Here is a 17,488-nt window from a genome sequence, read left to right as displayed (position 1 = left end):
CTCTGAAATGAAGTGTCAACAGCAGGCTCTACTTCAGCATGCCAAAGGTTAAGTGCACAGCTTTTATATGTCAAAAAACTCAAGGTACATCACTTAAAGTGCTATGTTCTTAAATAGAATATTACATAATAAGATGAACAGAAATACTCTACATAAAAAAAATGCATCATTCCACGAGAAAACCATTGTCACATTAAACTGAGATACCTTGAAAGCATTTCATGTTTGCTATTCAGATTTCCTCGGTGCGTTGCTCTCAAGTTTACAGTCTCTGCCTGAAAAATCTTTGTTTCACCCTTGAAAACCTAAAAGGCTGTAGATTTAACACCACTGCACACTGGTGGTAAATGTTACGCAATTATATTAAATAGCAAGACACATGTATCCCTTTAAAACTATATGCTCATATGAAATGGTAGTTAAATTAAACGTGCAGCTACTGAATCCCAGGTATAGGATGAGCAGATGAGAAGAGGCTGCAAAAATTATATACATTTTATTTTTAAGGGAGGGCAGTCCAACGTTTTTGTGAGCATGCAGGAGTCCTATTTTTTCTTTCGCCATATTTCTATTATACTTAAATCAAAAGAGATGGTTTTAATGTGACCCATGTGTGTTCTGTCAGGGTGAGGTGAAAATATTTGTCACAAATTTGTTACATTCCCTATAGATATCACAATTATTCCTAAGTGAATGGAGGTGATATTAGTATATTTTATTTAAAAAATAAGGGACAACCCGTGAAGTGATAATTAAGCGGGATGTGATGTGCACTCATACAGTATATGATCATTAGGTGCCTTATTGGCAGGCTATTAACTCTTCTAAGAGCTTGTAAGACTGTAGAACACACTGTAAGGTGACTGCTGCGAATACTACATCTTTTGAATTTTCTATAAGATTTTCCTTTATGTGTATGAGATTTTAGCCTTTACATGACAAAGTAGCAGTTTCTTGCATAAGCAAATCTCTTTTCAGTTCTCTCAGAAGCCTCTCCCACAGGCTCAGCTCAGTGCGATCATTTTGTACTTCAGCAGTAAAAGTCCACAACCAGCCACGTTCTGTTCTTCCTGTCGAGCCATTACAACATCATTATGTGTGCTCTAGAAAGCATGCCATGCTACTTTAATATTGAATGAGTGAGGAACTAGCACACCAGTATCTTGCTTACATGAAGCTATCAGGAAACCCATTCTGCCTCCAAATGTGTTTTTCTTTTTTAACTGTAGATAGCATTGGCTATGGTTGAGGGTACAGTAAGTATTACTGCGTGTCTATTTATAGAAAGGCAATTTCAAAGTTTACTGTGTGCATACACATGCACATGGGCAAGTGTTTAAATGGAAGGATTCTTGAGTATGTGTGCATGTGTGTGTTTATGTGTGTGTGTGTGTGTTGCTTTGCTCAAGGCTTGTTGTTTATGGGTTCAACAGGCAGCACATACTCTCTTATTCTCCATAGGGGAAACGAGCTGTGCTGCTCTCTACTTCCATACCTCCAGGCTTAACTGAGACTGAGTTACTCAGATGTAAAATCAAGAACTTCACATCTTGAGTATTAGCAGACAATATGTAAATCTAATAACTTTACCCCCTGGTTCAGTTATTTCATGGTCAGCTGGAAAGCCTGGCTGCATTTAGATCATACTCCAACACAACCCCAGGTAGTGATTCCTTGCACTGATTTTTTCCCTTCATATTATTTGTAGTTATGATCGGTGCCAAGGTAGGAATCAAGTCAGCGAGCTCAACTAATCTGATCCACCCCGCAGCATTCATGACACACCTCCTATCACACACACTTTATACATCATAATAAGCATTTTCAAATACCTGTGATACTCTGCTGCTCGCTCTGTGCAGTCTATTGCTTGTGACTGTGCTGCATGCTACAAAGATTTGCAGTTCTTTTGTACAGCCTCCTCCACTCTAGCTGCCACACTTTGAGGAGCTTCAAAGTGAGGTGCTCCTAGATTGACAGCTTTTGATCAGAGAAGCACATAAGCTGATATGTATTCACCGGCAAAACCTTGTCGAAATCAAAAAATGCTTAATTTAATACAAGTTACACTGACTGAAGTGTAACTAGACAAGGAGCAAGCCATGTGTGCATTATTTGAAAAGCAACATTTCTGTCACTTCTTCACAGTCTTACACTGGGATTTATTTCTGCTATTTGGCCACTGGCCAGTGAAGGTAATAATATAAACCTGTCAGTGTGTTGTCAGCTTATTCCACTTGATTTTATAATCATGAAAGACAGAGATAAGAAATCAAATTGAATAATATATTTTGACATTAGTGTACACCACATGCTTTTTTTTTTTTTTTTTTTTTTTTTTTGCAGATTACCACAACCAATGTGATTAATGACATGCTTTTTATTAAATAGTTAAACAGTCATTGGAATTCATTCTCTAGCTGAATGCTTCAGGAAGCTGTCTACAGTGTAACATAGCCTGTGTACCAAGGTCAATACATTTTTAAGGACACTTTCTCTAAATTGCTGATGGCTCTTGGTAACACCTGATGCCCACTAGGTTCACCCAGGAGTATAGCACTTGAGACGACTCCCACTAGAGGCAGAGGGAGAGCTGAAGTCATCTCTTAATAGAAACACTTTAGATCAGTAACGATCAGTAAAGTCAGCTAAAATGTTTTAAAATGTATTGAAATTTCTAAAGAAACACGTAAGTGTGTGGCTGCTTCTCTTTCTAGAGGAAAACTCAGATGTACATGTATGCATGAGGTGAGCTGGTTGTTAATCAGTCTGTGCAAGACAAGACACAAGTACCTAAATAAATACAGTCAGTAGGACCATGTTATGTGTGTATGAGCCTACACCTGTCAAAAGCCTGGAGATCTAAATGCTGCAGATCTTGTTGCTAAACGCACCAAACTTCTGACCCGTAACACATTTCTGCCAATAACAGGCTTAATAACCTTTAGTCCAAATACTTTTTTCCCAGATATTTCCCCAACAAGTGAGTTATCAGTTTTTCTCACTGCCTCATTGGATCTAGACATCTCTGCCCAGAGCCACCAAGTAACTGCTGGTAGTGCTGGAACATGGAAACACTTTTAGAGCCATTGAACTCAAACTGTAAACAATGATGAAACCACTTCTGAGCAGCGTCCAAAAGATGTCACCTTCCACCAGCAACAAAGGATATAATGATATATAACGATTATGGCTGTAACTGTTGATAGTCCTCACTGGTGCCACTGACAATGGAGATGGGAAGATACATTATGTGTACTGTTCGTAATTAATGAGTTGCCAACATTATGAAAGCAGGAGCATATAATATGTCACAAAGCTGGAGAATGGGAGAATATACATAGGTGGTTGATTTTATTAACATTTTACTGTAATATTCATTCAGAAAATCTCCCTCTCTGCTGTCTTTGTTTTTTAACTATCTAAATGTTGAGGTCTTTACTCTGCAAACCACTTAAGTGCACTGATCTCTTCAATTGAAGAACAAGCACAACAAGATAGCTTTTTAACTCAAGAAGAAGAGGAGGGCACACATAATTTGACTTGGGGTCATTTCTTTTCTGAATATTTTAACTGCTTTCTTTATTCAAACAGATTTCTCATGACCAGCCTTGAAAAGCAAGCCTGGCATCTCCCTACTAACATGTTAGAAATATTTTTTCCCCTAAAGTATCCACTTGAAACATCCTCTTTATGTACAGTAACTAAATATTGCCACAGTGATGGAAGTCACCTCTTAGAAAGTTGACGTGGGACAGAGTAAATTGGCAGAGATATAAATCCTCAACAGTTGCGTCAAGCTAAGGACCACAGCAAGCTATTTTTGTCCTCATATCCATGAGCGCCTCTCTGCACGTCAGCAGCTGAGCAGAATCAGTCAGATTGGTGCCAGTGCTCAACCTTTCAATGCTCTGGGTCAGCATCCTGGAGATGTGCCAGAAATTCCAGCTCCTCAAGACCATATGGGGTCTGTTTCTCCTCACCACCTCCACTCTTCTCCTCCTGCACCCCGTCCTCCAGGGCAGCAACCTGACCCATCCTCACGTACATCATGTCTCAGGAAAAGCAACACAAAAACATGAGTCCTTCAACAGTATGACTGTTTCTGTTAAATAGCAGGGCGGATACTGCCTCATTTATCCCAGTCTATATTTCTCAGAGAAGGGACATTAAAGATTAGTTGTCAATTTTTTGTTAGTGTTAGAAAAATTCCCGATCATCATTAGAAAAAAACTGGCAAATAACGTCAAATTATTATTATTATTATCATCAAAACTCAAAAAAGTAAACACTTGATACTGTTTCCTTCCATCTAACTGTGACCTGTGAACCGAGGACACATCCACCCAGTGATTTTCAGCTCATGACTGACGGGCATAGGCCAGTTGGGCGCCCAAGAACAAAAGCCCCCCCCCCCACCCATATTCACCTACAGAACAACCACAGTGAATACAAGTGCAGCCACTGCATCCAAAATCAATAATGTTGCAGGATAACAAGCGAGCAGTCAAAGCAGAAACTTGACCTCTGTGGCTGAGCACATGACAATAAACCTCCTTATATCCTCCTTATATGTACTTGCACATGTTAAGCACGTACGTGATTGATGAGCTGATGACGCAAAACAACATACTCACACGTAAATATTACTTAAGACTAATGAAATGTTGCAAAATTCTTATCACAGCTCCATATGGTTGTACTAAATTGGAATGACAAGACTGCTTTTGGCTGTACACGATAACAATTAAACTGAATTGAATTGCATTGAGCTGAACAGAATGGAACTGATATTTTTTATTGACACTAAGATCATTTTTGGCATTTACATCTTGAATTCATTTGGCAAATTTTCCTACTAAAAACTTAATTTTGTTCTGAATTATATATTTTTTTCTGTTCATGTCTGACAGCACATAAAAATATTAAATCCCTTAGCATGATACAAGAATATACAAGAAGAATACAAGAGATTCAGGTCACCAATACAGTCATCAGTGCGACATTAACTGACAGTTAAAGCTTATTTTAAGCTTATTTTATTAAAAATGTATCTACCTGTAATACAACCTTGACTACGCTAATTGACACAGCTAATTTGAATCATGACTGATGCCAATATGACAAGCCTATTTTTATCTGATGCACATCAAGACTTTATTTTTGTGAAATTATTTTCTTCTATACAATGAGTTCTTCTTGTAATTGAAATGACTCCTGGAGTGACATTCAGTACATAAATAAAGTTATATTTAATTTGTGGTGATGAAGTCATCCTGGACATGTGTGAATGTGTTGTGAGGGAAGATTCTTGAGCAACCTGTCTGCTAAAGCCCTGATGGGGGTGAAAGAGAGAGAAAAAAAAGAAGTTCCCTCTTGGGTGAAGCATGGCAGCAGGGGCAGCTGCAGGACTGACCCTGCCAAGGACAGAGAGCTTCCCATGCCTGTTCAATGCCGTAAAATGGGTCATTGAACGGCTAAATGGAGTCATTATGATGAGTAATTAAAAGAAAACTGCTGAAGACTCCCAAACTCCCCCTTTCTCTCGGTTCCGCTGCTTTTTGTGTTGTCACGGGCCTTTGCTGAAAGACAGCTGCCTTGGGCCACTTAAACTATCACCCCTTTCACTGGAATGCAAATAGCAGCCTTAGCAGCTAATTGAATCGCATTATCTATTGTCCTCTCATTTACTGGAAATCTAGCTATTTTGCAGATTTCCATTACTGATTGTCAGAGATTGAATTTTGCCTGCGCTTTTCATCTGATACAAGCATGTCATACACTCTGAATCACAGGGGATGAGAACACAGAATTGTTTCATTAGAGCAAGAGAAGTAATATGAATACCGATTGTGGCAGTAATCTGGCACTTGTCTCCTGCAGACATTAATATGTATGTAGGTGGGAAAACTGCAGCCTTGCATCACTGCATGCCACAGAGACTTGGAAACAGAATCATAAAAGGATGAAGCATGGATAAAAGATGAGGAAATCATGTTTCTTTCCTGTTTCACTTATTGTAGTGAATACAAAACATCCATCTCTCTCTAGTACAAAAGCCTCTCTATCTTCTTTATTTTAACTTTCAATAAAAATGCAAGAACATGTGCCCATGCAGCCTCCCCCTTGGGCGGCGTGTGCAGCACATTCTCATTCACTTTATGGGGAGTCATTAAGATGATTGGGGGGGGGTTGACTGATGTTTGATTAATTAGTAAAACTAACTTTGGCAAGACTGGAAACTGAAACAGAGGATTTCATTAGCTTGTGCTTGTTAGATAAGGTTAATGAGGTGGTTCCGATTCTTGAGAAGGAAAAAAAAAAGAGATGAAAAAGAAAATTCATGCTGCTGAAGTCAGTTTGGAGACTGCCAATGCCAAAAGAAGGTTATCCTCAGAACAAGCAGCTTTTTATTACATGCCCCATTAAAACTGGCCTCTGTGGATTGGATGTGACATGCTGACTTCAATACCTGCATGCCATACGGAAAGGTTTTGACACTATACAAAATCTATTTCTTTTGTTATGCTGCTTGATAAGAAATGATATATTAATATCTGTCTTTTTTTCCCTCAGAGTTCAAGAGGAGGAATCAGTGAACATCTGTACAGCTGGAAGGACACCAGGGATGCTCTCTCACACCAAGGACTTCAACCTAGAGTACAGAGGTGAGCGAGCGCAGGTATTCTGGTACAGTTGCATTTATAGGTTTGAGTCAACTGCAGCTCTGCATGAGCAAACGCCCCCTAAGAGGATCACCGAGAATCCATCGCTAATCCACTGGTCAATACACATGACAAGTACAGTACAGTGCCAAAGACAAGTCACTCAAAGGACATGTCATCCTGAGAGTGGACAGTCTGAATACCATGCTGGATTTATAGTGTGTTCAGGTTCCTCCCATTTCAACCTCTGCTTTTTCACTTACACTAACATGTCAGCATCAGAAGCTTAAGTCTTTATTATAGGATTTAGAAGGTAGTAAAATAATGGTTGTATTTTTTATCTATGATATCTTAGTGAAAGCATAACAATTAAATGTATGTATGTGCCAGTAAATGTCTGTTTTTTTGTAGTTCTATTTTTTGAACCAGCTTCTAACCAATGGTTTTATTCTTTCTAACAGTTATTTGTTAATGATTCTAATATGTCTTTGAAAGCATTTATCCATCTGCTAAACTTGATTTATCAACACTAAATACCACTACCGTTCACCACCACCAATGATAATTAGTGACAGGAAGTGTATATGCACAGCAAATGTATATGGACTTGGTAAATGGACTTATATAGCGTTTTTCTAGTCATATTGCCCATCAAAGCGCTTTATACATTACACATTTACACATTCAACCATTCACACACATATTCATACAGCGCTTGCATTACTTGCTCTAGCACATCCATACAAACTTCGGAGGCAACGTGGGGTTCAGTATCTTGCCCAAGGATACTTCGGCATGGACTAGAAGAGCCGGCGACCTGCTCTACCTCCTGAGCCACAGCCCCCCCCCATGTGCAAACTGAATAATTAGTGCTAATAAAGAGGCAAAAGAGATGTGGCCTTGAAATCTGAATCACCACTGACTCACTTTCATGCAATACATTTTCATAACCTGCTCAACCTTTCTACTTAACTGACTCACTAGTTACTCAGCTAGTCTGTCATGTAGCAGAGCAGATGGGGAGTGCCCTATGGCTTCATTAAGGCACATGTCAAGAGGTCTAACAGAAACCATGCAGTTTTTCTAAATTTAACACTTGCCATTTATTTAACTGTAGTTGAAGGTGGACACAGTAAAAATCCAGGATGAAAGATGGTTGCCATTAGCATTGCTGTAACAACTATAGTTGAAGGAATGGCTGCCTTGATATTTTTGTTTACCCCTTTTTAAATGAAATAAAAACTAAATTGTAACATAACTGAAAATTTAACACGGACCATGTCCGAGATGTATCTACATGAAAAGACTTGTCCAATATCTGAGTTCATGGCAAGATAGCTCCATTACAGTTAGCATGTTTGCATATTAGTAGCATTAACTTAGAAGTGTAGCTTGAGCTTGAGAGGCTGACAAATGCTGCTACTTTGAATATAGCCATATTATTTTTTATAATTTCAAACTTGTTAATGCTTGTCCTTAAAAATGTCTGGGCCAAAGTTCTAGTGTCCATTGAACAAAAATAAAACTACAACAAATAGTAAGATACATTATTAAAATGGATCCTAGAGAAGAATGGTAATAGTGATCAGACTGTAGGAAAAAAAAAGCTATGCAGAAATAATAAAGACTTGATTGAAAAAGATAATGTATTCAGTGGTTCATGTATCATCATCTGCATCTGCTTGTAATAAGATATTCAATGTATGGGCTAATCTGCCAAAAGCTCCTAAATAGAAATTGAATCTGTTGTTTTAGTGTCATTACTGACCAAAGAAAATCTCTTTATTGTAATTTTTGATGTTTTTCTTCTGTAAGGGTTTTTTTTATGTTAGGCATTTGGCTTTCATGTTTATTTCAGTTTTCCATGTTTCTGTCCTTAAAGGGAGCAGCCATTTATGGAATTTTTACTTGAAACAAGAAGTTGAGAGACAATGAGGCTTTGTATATATTACTGTTTGTATACATTCCTGTCAATCATATAAGGAAATATAAGGATGTTTGGACAGACTTCAAACATGGAATCCCTGCAGGATGCATGAAATGTGCATTTGAGTGTTGGATCAATTGAATGACTTTGATTTAATCCTCACTGCCTTTCAAGTACAGCCAAAGGGATTTTTCTTATGTTGAACTGTCCAGAAAAATATCTGCTTTACCAATTCTTGGGGTACAAATATGAAACCACATTATGCATAAGGAGCGCAACCAGTCAGTATATACACACTATTTATTGCCATCCTAAAACAAGTTTGGCAACCCATTAAAGCGTAGTGCAGCTAGGCTTTAACCACTGTCATTAAAATTGAAGATGCAGTGCCACTGCTAGTGAGGTTGAAGTCTGTGGGTCCAGAGCTGGAGAGGGACCACAAAACTCCCAGTTTAATTATTTTATTTTAAAAGAGAGCGTCCAGAGCAATATCCTTTTAGGGGACCTATATTTCCTAGTTTCCCTGCAGAGATATGTGCTTCAACTTCACTGATTTGTACAGGATGTGCAGTATGCCCGGCAGGAAGTGTGAAAATCCTGGCTGCTTCAGGGAACATACTACTTGTAGGACTCTGTGTTTTGTTTTGCATTTGTCACTATTTTATCTTTCAGTATTTTTCATTTTTCCTTATAAAATCAGTATAAAAGTTGGCACAGGCCATAGATATCATAAGGACATCTATCACTGTAATGGTCATTCTCCAGTCCAGGTCACAACAGCTTTAAGCTTTAGCCCTATCAAGCTATATGGTGCCAGGTCCTTCATCAACCTGGATTCCTAATTGATGGCACTAGAGAAGAGTTATTTGAATGGATTACCGTAAAGAGCATCATGGATTAGCCTGTGAGAGACATGGATCCCGAGGGAGCCTTAAATTGGTCACATAAAGTGATTATAAAACATCCGTATGGCTGGCAATTATTGGGCTCCCAACTCATCAAAGGAATTTAACCCTTCCTTGTCGCTCGCTCAGTGCATCAATATCACTCTGACTCGCTCTACCTCACGTGCATGTGTGGCAGTAGTGGTGTTTGCTGGTGCCTAAGCAGCACACACTATGATGTGATCGATGCATTCAGGATGGGAACACAACTCACTGTAAATACAGCATTAGTTTATGTAGCTGCATTGATGACTTGGTTACCAGGACATCAAGCTGGTAACACATGGCGACTACATAAAACACACCTGTCTTCTTTTTAACCACTATGCTCTTTTAGACAAGATCGATGCAACATACCACCCTCCCCATCGCAGCACAATCGATATTTAAAAGACTGAATGGCTGGTTTACACTTCTTGATTCATGTGATTACATCAGCACTGGAAACTACAGCGCTCAATCAGGATAAAAGAAAATGTGACGTACAGTCCTGCCTCCTCAGTGGTTCTGCTGTGGCTCTGCATTTATTGGTGCATCTCCCAGAATGGAACTCATCCACTTGCCTTGCCCAGGCTGTCATCAGTGCTAATGTACTGTAATCACTTTACTCACTTGATGCTCCCTCAGTCCATTAATTTTTTTGATGAGAACTACATCTATCAGAAATGTGGCCAGTTTAAGATTAAAGGCTTTTCCCTGGAAATTATGAGGATTCTAATCAGACAATAACATGCCCTCAGTAAACATCCTGTGCGTGCTCATGCCCATCAGTGTTAAAAGTGAAGTCTTATTTGTGAGACAAAGCACTTAAAACTCTAGAAAACCTGAACAAAGTAGTTTAGGTTTCTGCAGCCCTACAATGTATCTATACAACAAGTACTAGTAAAATAAGCTAAAATTAGACACCAGTGATTAACAGTCTTATAATGTCATCTCCATTACTTTAATCAAATCTCACATTTTGTTAATAAAGATGTGCACAGGCAACCAGACTGTGACTTTGCAATGAGAAAGGCAATCATGGAGAAAATGAATGGAAGTTAGAACAGGACTACCCAGTTTTGACAGACAGCTGTCAGCCATTCATTACAGACTCCCTAATGATTTTTTCCACATCGCTGATAAAACGCCGTGGCACCTTTCTCTGCAATGACAAGGAGGGAGTTTTCTCAAATCATGACACCTCAATTCTTGCCTCTTATTACATGCCATTCATTCAGTCAGACGAAAGAGGACAAAGCCTCTCATCTGTATGGGAATTTAGCTAGTCAAACTACAGCAATGACACAAAGACACAGCACGTTTAATGTTGTTTTGAAAACACAGACTCGGGCATGTTCTCCAGTGAGAAAAGAGGGGATAATTGAGGCTTGGCTTTATCGCCTTCAGAGCAGGATTAAAACCTGAGGCCACGCACCTTTAAAGAAGGATCTCTGGCCATCTGCTTTTATGTTTCCTCTGGTCAAAAGCTGTCCTTCATTTTTACAATATGTTTGCAACATTAACCTTTTAATTTCTTTTGTAAGACATTATCCAGTATACATAGTTTTTTAAGCCTGTGAACTAAATTTCATAAAGATATATATTTTTTTAACAATATAACATGGTAAATGACTCTCTATATACATTTGGCAAGCATGTGCAATTATATATAAGCTTCCTATGGCACATTTAATCTTGTATAATGATTTTCTTGAGAAGTTTTCTTTAGTCTGAAAGATAACAAAATTGCAGCAGATGAGACAGCAGGCTACTCAAATGAGAAACCTGTCACAGAATCATTTCTGTCACAACATCATTTGATAAACCCTTTGCAGGTACTTGCTTTTATTAGCTTTTAATCTCTCTGACACACATCCTGTTATTTCATCCTCATTTTTTTCAATTCACTTTTTAATAGTAGTAAAATAAATGATTATCTATAATTTGCATCTTAACCTGCCATGTATTCAGTTATTTCCATTTTACAGGAAGTGACCTCAACATTTCAGATTGATTTATGTGTTTTTCATCTGCATTGTGCTTCTTAATTTCTTTATCCCTTTGGAAGATGGCTCTAAAGCTGAAAATTGCACCTCAAATGGATTATAGATTAGTATCAGTATGTCTGACTATCCAACTTGGGCGGCAATATGTCAGGATTGTGGCACAGTCCCGACAAAGAATTACTCATCCATTGCATTTTGAAAACCTACCTGAAGGTGTAATTAATCTTCTATATGAATGGTATATTGATGATGTGAGTAAACGAATCAGTAATGCTGTCTAAGTCTCATTTATCCACGTCACCGGCAGCCGTTGTCTCCACCTGTGCGCTATCAAGATTCAGGTTTACTGTACAGCAGCTGTATTTACTTATTAATCCACCTTCAGCAGGTGGGAGGGGATGAAGCATCATTTCTACAAGGGCGAGGTAACTGTGTCTACCAATAAACAAACTGACAAGAGCACAAACAAAACTGCTGCAATTAGCCACTAATATCAAGCATGTTTTTGATTATTGCAGTGTATATTTCCTAACCTGCACACTTCTCAACAGTAAAAATGTTTACCACATTAATATACTGTATAGATGCCAAAGGGCTTATAGGCTTTGTTATGACAGGTGTGGTTTACCATGCCCAGAGTGATAAACATATACTGTGAAAAAAGTCCAAAAGAGTGGATGGAGACAACAAAGGGAATGTAGAAAGATTGTAGGGTTGTTGATAAAATTATTTTTGTTTGTGTGTTTGTTTTAAATGATCCACATTGACTGAGCACTGTGTATTGTGATTGAAAGTGTGGGAAAACTAGTTAGGAACGGTACGCACCTTTTATAAACATTTATTTAACAGCACAATAAAATCTGAACGTGTCATAGTGGAAATAACATCTCTATAGAGCTGACTGAAAGTGGTCATTTCAACAGGGAATGATAAAAGTACAACGCTGTCATCAGCGAAACAATTAATCACATCACATAAGGCATCTGTCCATTATGTAATACATCTTGTCATATGACCTTTCGACTTTGTTGTAGAATGATAATTGCCTCTGCCTCATCTTCTTAGTAGGTTATGACACAGATGACATTTATTGACTAGACACCCTTGTACATGTATTTTACAAGAAGTGTGCAAAAGGCAGAGCTGATGAGGAGCATCTGTGAAAGAGAGGCAGGTGTCTTTATATGGAGGATTTGTCTTATCCACGTTGATGATGGGACCTGCTATTAAAAACCTCATTAAAGTGTTTGTTTAAATAGGAAATCTATTCTAATAAAACACCTGTCAGACAGGAGGCATGTGAGAAACACACATGAATGGTTTTGTTATGGCTGTGACAATGATAGTATCATGTGTGAGAGCTGCTCCAACACTATGTGACTTGTTTCTCACTGTTTAGAATTAGGGCTTACTATAGTATTTTTCCTTTGTGAAGAAAATGTTCCAGCAAAGAAAACATTCCTTGTTTCCCATGTACGTTGGTGGAAGTAAATTCAAATGGACAACAGCAATAAAAATGCAAATTCTGACACAATGTTATCAGAGAATTTTATGTCAGTTTATCTCCACTAATGTCCATTAGCATTTAAAGCCTTTGTTTGTTGCATCCTCCAACCTAACTGGGATAAAAGTCCTCCCAGTGGTGTACCTGTCATCTCGTGTTGAGATCTCCTTCAAGTCTACAGTTGGCTTTCTGTGGCGCACCAAAAAACCCTTCACTCCTTTGATAGTCAAGCAGGAGCTCTCTGTTGCATCCTCTCCCCCTTGTTGAGCCTGAGAGAATATGCCCTGTCAGAAACAATAACTTTGCTTTCAAGGCAGAGACAGTCTTATTTCTCAGCGTTGCCATCGCACAAGGTGGTTGTTTCCATTCGCCACCCCCGTGTTTCCTTTCATTCCTGTACTCATCATAGATGGATCAAATTGTTGCACCAGGAAAGTCAGACTTCTCCAACATCCTTGCTAGCACCAATTGTTTTTTTTCCTCCTGTCACCTCACTCAACTCTACTACTCCTTTTGAGCTCTGCAAAAAGGAGCTTGTAGTGTGGGTTCAGAGAGGAACATGAAGTCAGTATTCCCCCCAAATCAGATGGTCATCAGTTGAGCTCCATAGGCACCATCTATGCACATATACACTCATTTACATAACAGACTGATGACCCCATGCTTCATAGATCTGCTGCTACTGCTGCCTCAAATCTGCTGTCACTGACCACCACAGGCTTAAATGCAACACCCAGGCCTACTCCTAGGCTACAGCCTCTGTATGAGGTGACTGCTGACATTTGTTGTTTGTTTGCTATTGGAAAATCAATCAAATAACCACAAAGATACTCAAACCAAATACAAAGAGATCCACCACACAAAGATTCAAAATGACTACAGAGGGGAAATGACCACAAGGGGAAGAAAAATGACTACAAAAAATGGAAAACCACTACAAAGATACACACGTTAACGACCACAGAGACACAAAATGACCAAAGAAAGACAAAAGATGACAACAAAAAGGTGCCAAAATATTACAAGAGATGCAAAATGACCACAAAGAGACATAAGACAGCTACAAAGAGGCAGTGCCTCAGTCAAATTACTGCAGTCGGGGTGTCTTGATCTTATAGTCTTTCCATGTCTGTGCCTGGGGGCCCTTGGTCTCACAACCACCACATATAGCCTTAAGAAATATTTTCAGTTTAAGCTTATTACTGCTATAATTGCTAATCATCATTAGCCACCAAGTGGCTGTCATGCATTGGAAGCTGAAAGCACACCACCCACCACCTCCGCCTTCACCTACATGTTATGCAATTGCAGGTAGTGCTGCAGCTAATAGTTTTCTGCTGAAAACTGCTTTTGTTGTTGGTAACCATTGCTGTTCACCTCCACAATCCAAGCCCATTTATGAAGTAATATTTAAAGTGATCAATGTTTGTATGACACACCAGGCATGTGAACATGCTGCTTTAATTAAGTTCAATCATACTTATGTGAAGTGTTTGTGCTGAGATATGATGACAATGTTTCTGAAAACAAAAACATTATCAAACAACATTATCTTTGTGATGATACACATGAGGATATACACTTGGCCAAGGGGCCATTGGGAGAATTTGAACTCACCAAAAGTGTTCAGCTATACTTCTTGTTAGTTTAGTTCCTTGGTAAATTTGCAGTTTGATCCATTTACCCAGAGTCTACATTTGTAGACACATTTTTCTAAACTGTGCAGATTAAAGATAAATCGTGTCAAATATTGAACTTACTCTAGGATATAAGTCAATGGGATTTGTTGCCAACAGCTCCTCCCAAAAGTAAAGGGATACACCACTGAAATACATCACTGAACTTCATCTAAAGATAAATATGTTCCTAAAGTCACGGCTTTTTCTATTCTATCTAGAAACTCCTGCTTGATCTTAATGTTAAATTTCTGCCCACCATAAAAACATGTCTGGGCCTAGAAAGAAAATTAAACAATGACGAAGATTTGAAATCACTTATTCTGTCAATGTATAAATCTAATACATACTGCAGCATTAAACAATATACAAAGACATACTGAAAGAGAAGGCATAGCTAAGTCATCAGGGTGACTGGAGATGGTAGTTCAGGCAGGTACAGAGGTTATTTCATGGTCACATGTTCCATAGATTTACCAATCATGTATGCTCATGCCCTCTCTCACAACAGGCAGTTCATATTCACATCTGCAGACAACAACATTGAGCTCTGCTGCTAGTCTTCCTCTTCCTGTATTAGCATTTCATTGGACTGTATGTGAACTGAATGTTTTTAATACATGTTCATGCTCATTGAATGTTAAATGTGTATCTCAGCCTCTCTCAGCTCAGGGAAAGACTGTGTCAAACTCAGCTCATATTTGAGCAGACTCACACTGCTACACTAAAATGCATACTGCTGCAAATAAATGGTTAAAGCCTTGACGTGAGTGTCCTGACTGAAGTAGGGTGAATCTGAGTAAGAAGGTAAAATTGTATAATTCCTTGGAAACTGACTGACTACTAACTTTTCAAGATGTAGATTATTCAAGTTAAACTCGTCTCACTGCCCTCTTTGTGCAGCTAATCTCAAAGTGATAATGTCCTCTTCCTAAATGTGTCAGATAGTCCATTGGGTCAGACAGATATAAACATTCAGCACAGGGAATGGCTGCTCCTGTTCGCAGCTTGTCAATCAGAAAAGCCGAGGCAGGTTGAGCTGTCAGTCACACGCATGGCCCTGCAGTCCAGCATAATTGAATTAGCTCCAGTCACTCTGAAGGTTAATTGGTGGGGAAACCTTGGCTCAGCATGGCGAGGTAATTGACAAAGATAAGGATAGCTGTCTTATCTCAGATTTTGTCAGCATGTGTGAACTTTATCATTCTTCTAAACAGGAGATAGTCATAAAAGTATAAACATTAAGACAGTGACACTGAGCAGCTCAGTTAAATCCACCTGAACAGCGAGTTTCCATAAGTTTCTGTCATGCTTCACGGCTGCACAGTAGCTCCCACTTTAGCTCCACATGTCATGAGTCAGCAGCTAGAGACATTGCTGGCAGACGCTTTGGCTCGGAGGCCAAAATAACGTGCCGAGTTGATGGTCAGTTGATGGCCTGGAAAATTGCATTTAAACCTTCAGGTGTTATTCCAAGTTGTATCTTACTCTCAAACGTACAGAATTAAATTAAACTCTACTTTGCTCCTGTCCCTTTGATAAATGCTCTCTATAGCTCAGTTGCCTCCCCCCCCTGTTCAGTATGCATCCAGGTAGAGCTGAACTGTTATGGTTTTGTTATAGAATAGCAGTTTTTTATAAGTACAGAACAAAGATCACAGCACTAATGTTAAGAAAGAGCTGTGAAAGGTTGAGCAGGATGCACTTTTCTGCTGTCTTGTTTTCTGTTCACTATTGTGCAGGGGCTACTTTAATTCTCCTGCAGGGTTTCACTGATGCATCTGTTTCCATTAGTGCAGTGTGATTCCATGCCATTCTCCATGGCTTATCATCTTTATAAGAGGTGTCACCCAAAGTAGAGCTTTTAGTTTGTAATGAGATTTTTTGTTCTCGTCTAGGCTTGAATTGTACTAGGTCATGAGCCTGCTGAAGGACTCTTGATACACTGAAGAACAATAGAGTGAGATATTGGGAATTTACAAGAGATGGCAGGGCAGTAAGTCATTTAAAGTTTTACAAAGTATGACACCTGTGTGGAATACCAAGTAGTAAGTGGGCTGAATGTAACTTTCAAATACACAGAGAGGCCGTTTCAAATTCAGGATGCCTGTGCATGTCTGTATCAGCTCAACCTTTGCACTCAAGGCCTTAATTATCCAAAAAGGATCTGTTATTTGACATTTAGCACTAATGTATGATCAGCATTCAGTGAGATCAGCCCACACTTCAGCAATACCTATCATCCTGATGCTAATTTGCAGCTAATAAGCAGGGGCCAGTGCTAATTGGCAGGAGTAAGATGTTATTTGTCCTTATTAATCTCTGCAAAACTTTAATAAACATAGCATGATAGATTACAAAATAACAAAAAAATAAATATTATATGTATTCTTTCATATTTTTACTTCCACAGTGAAGGTGAAGTTACAGCAGGTCCTGTTTTGTACAGAAAAAGCAGAGATAGGAGAGGTGTTGTGTTCATTCAGCAGGCTGCTCTGCCTTTTTTTTGAGATTCAATGATTACTTGATTAATCACTTTATTAGTTATAAGATGTGATGGGAATATGATAACTATTAACATTAAATACATGTGAATGACTGTGTGGGATCTGTAATTATTATTATTTCTGTAAAGTAGCTACATCTGATACTAGGGGAATGTCCCTTTCCTCTATGATTCTACTTATCTATATATCTTATCTAAAGTGGATCTGAGAGGTATAGCAATAAAAAGCTAATTTAATTTATTTGCAGTCTGTAATACACAGTGTTGTTTTTACCAGT

General features: G+C 38.7%; 1 protein-coding gene across 1 annotated transcript in view; it reads left to right on the top strand.

Annotated features, from left to right (window-relative positions):
* Positions 1-17,488, top strand: part of elfn1a (extracellular leucine-rich repeat and fibronectin type III domain containing 1a) — a 67,072-nt gene that overhangs the window by 37,855 nt on the left and 11,729 nt on the right. The window contains exon 2 of the mRNA XM_018701925.2: positions 6,577-6,668. The gene's annotated coding sequence lies outside the window, so the exon portion shown is untranslated. The remainder of the gene's footprint in view (positions 1-6,576; positions 6,669-17,488) is intronic.

The sequence above is a fragment of the Lates calcarifer genome, linkage group LG11, assembly GCF_001640805.2.
Source record: "Lates calcarifer isolate ASB-BC8 linkage group LG11, TLL_Latcal_v3, whole genome shotgun sequence".
Lineage (NCBI taxonomy): Eukaryota > Metazoa > Chordata > Actinopteri > Centropomidae > Lates > Lates calcarifer.
This window is presented reverse-complemented; position numbering and strand designations above follow the sequence as displayed.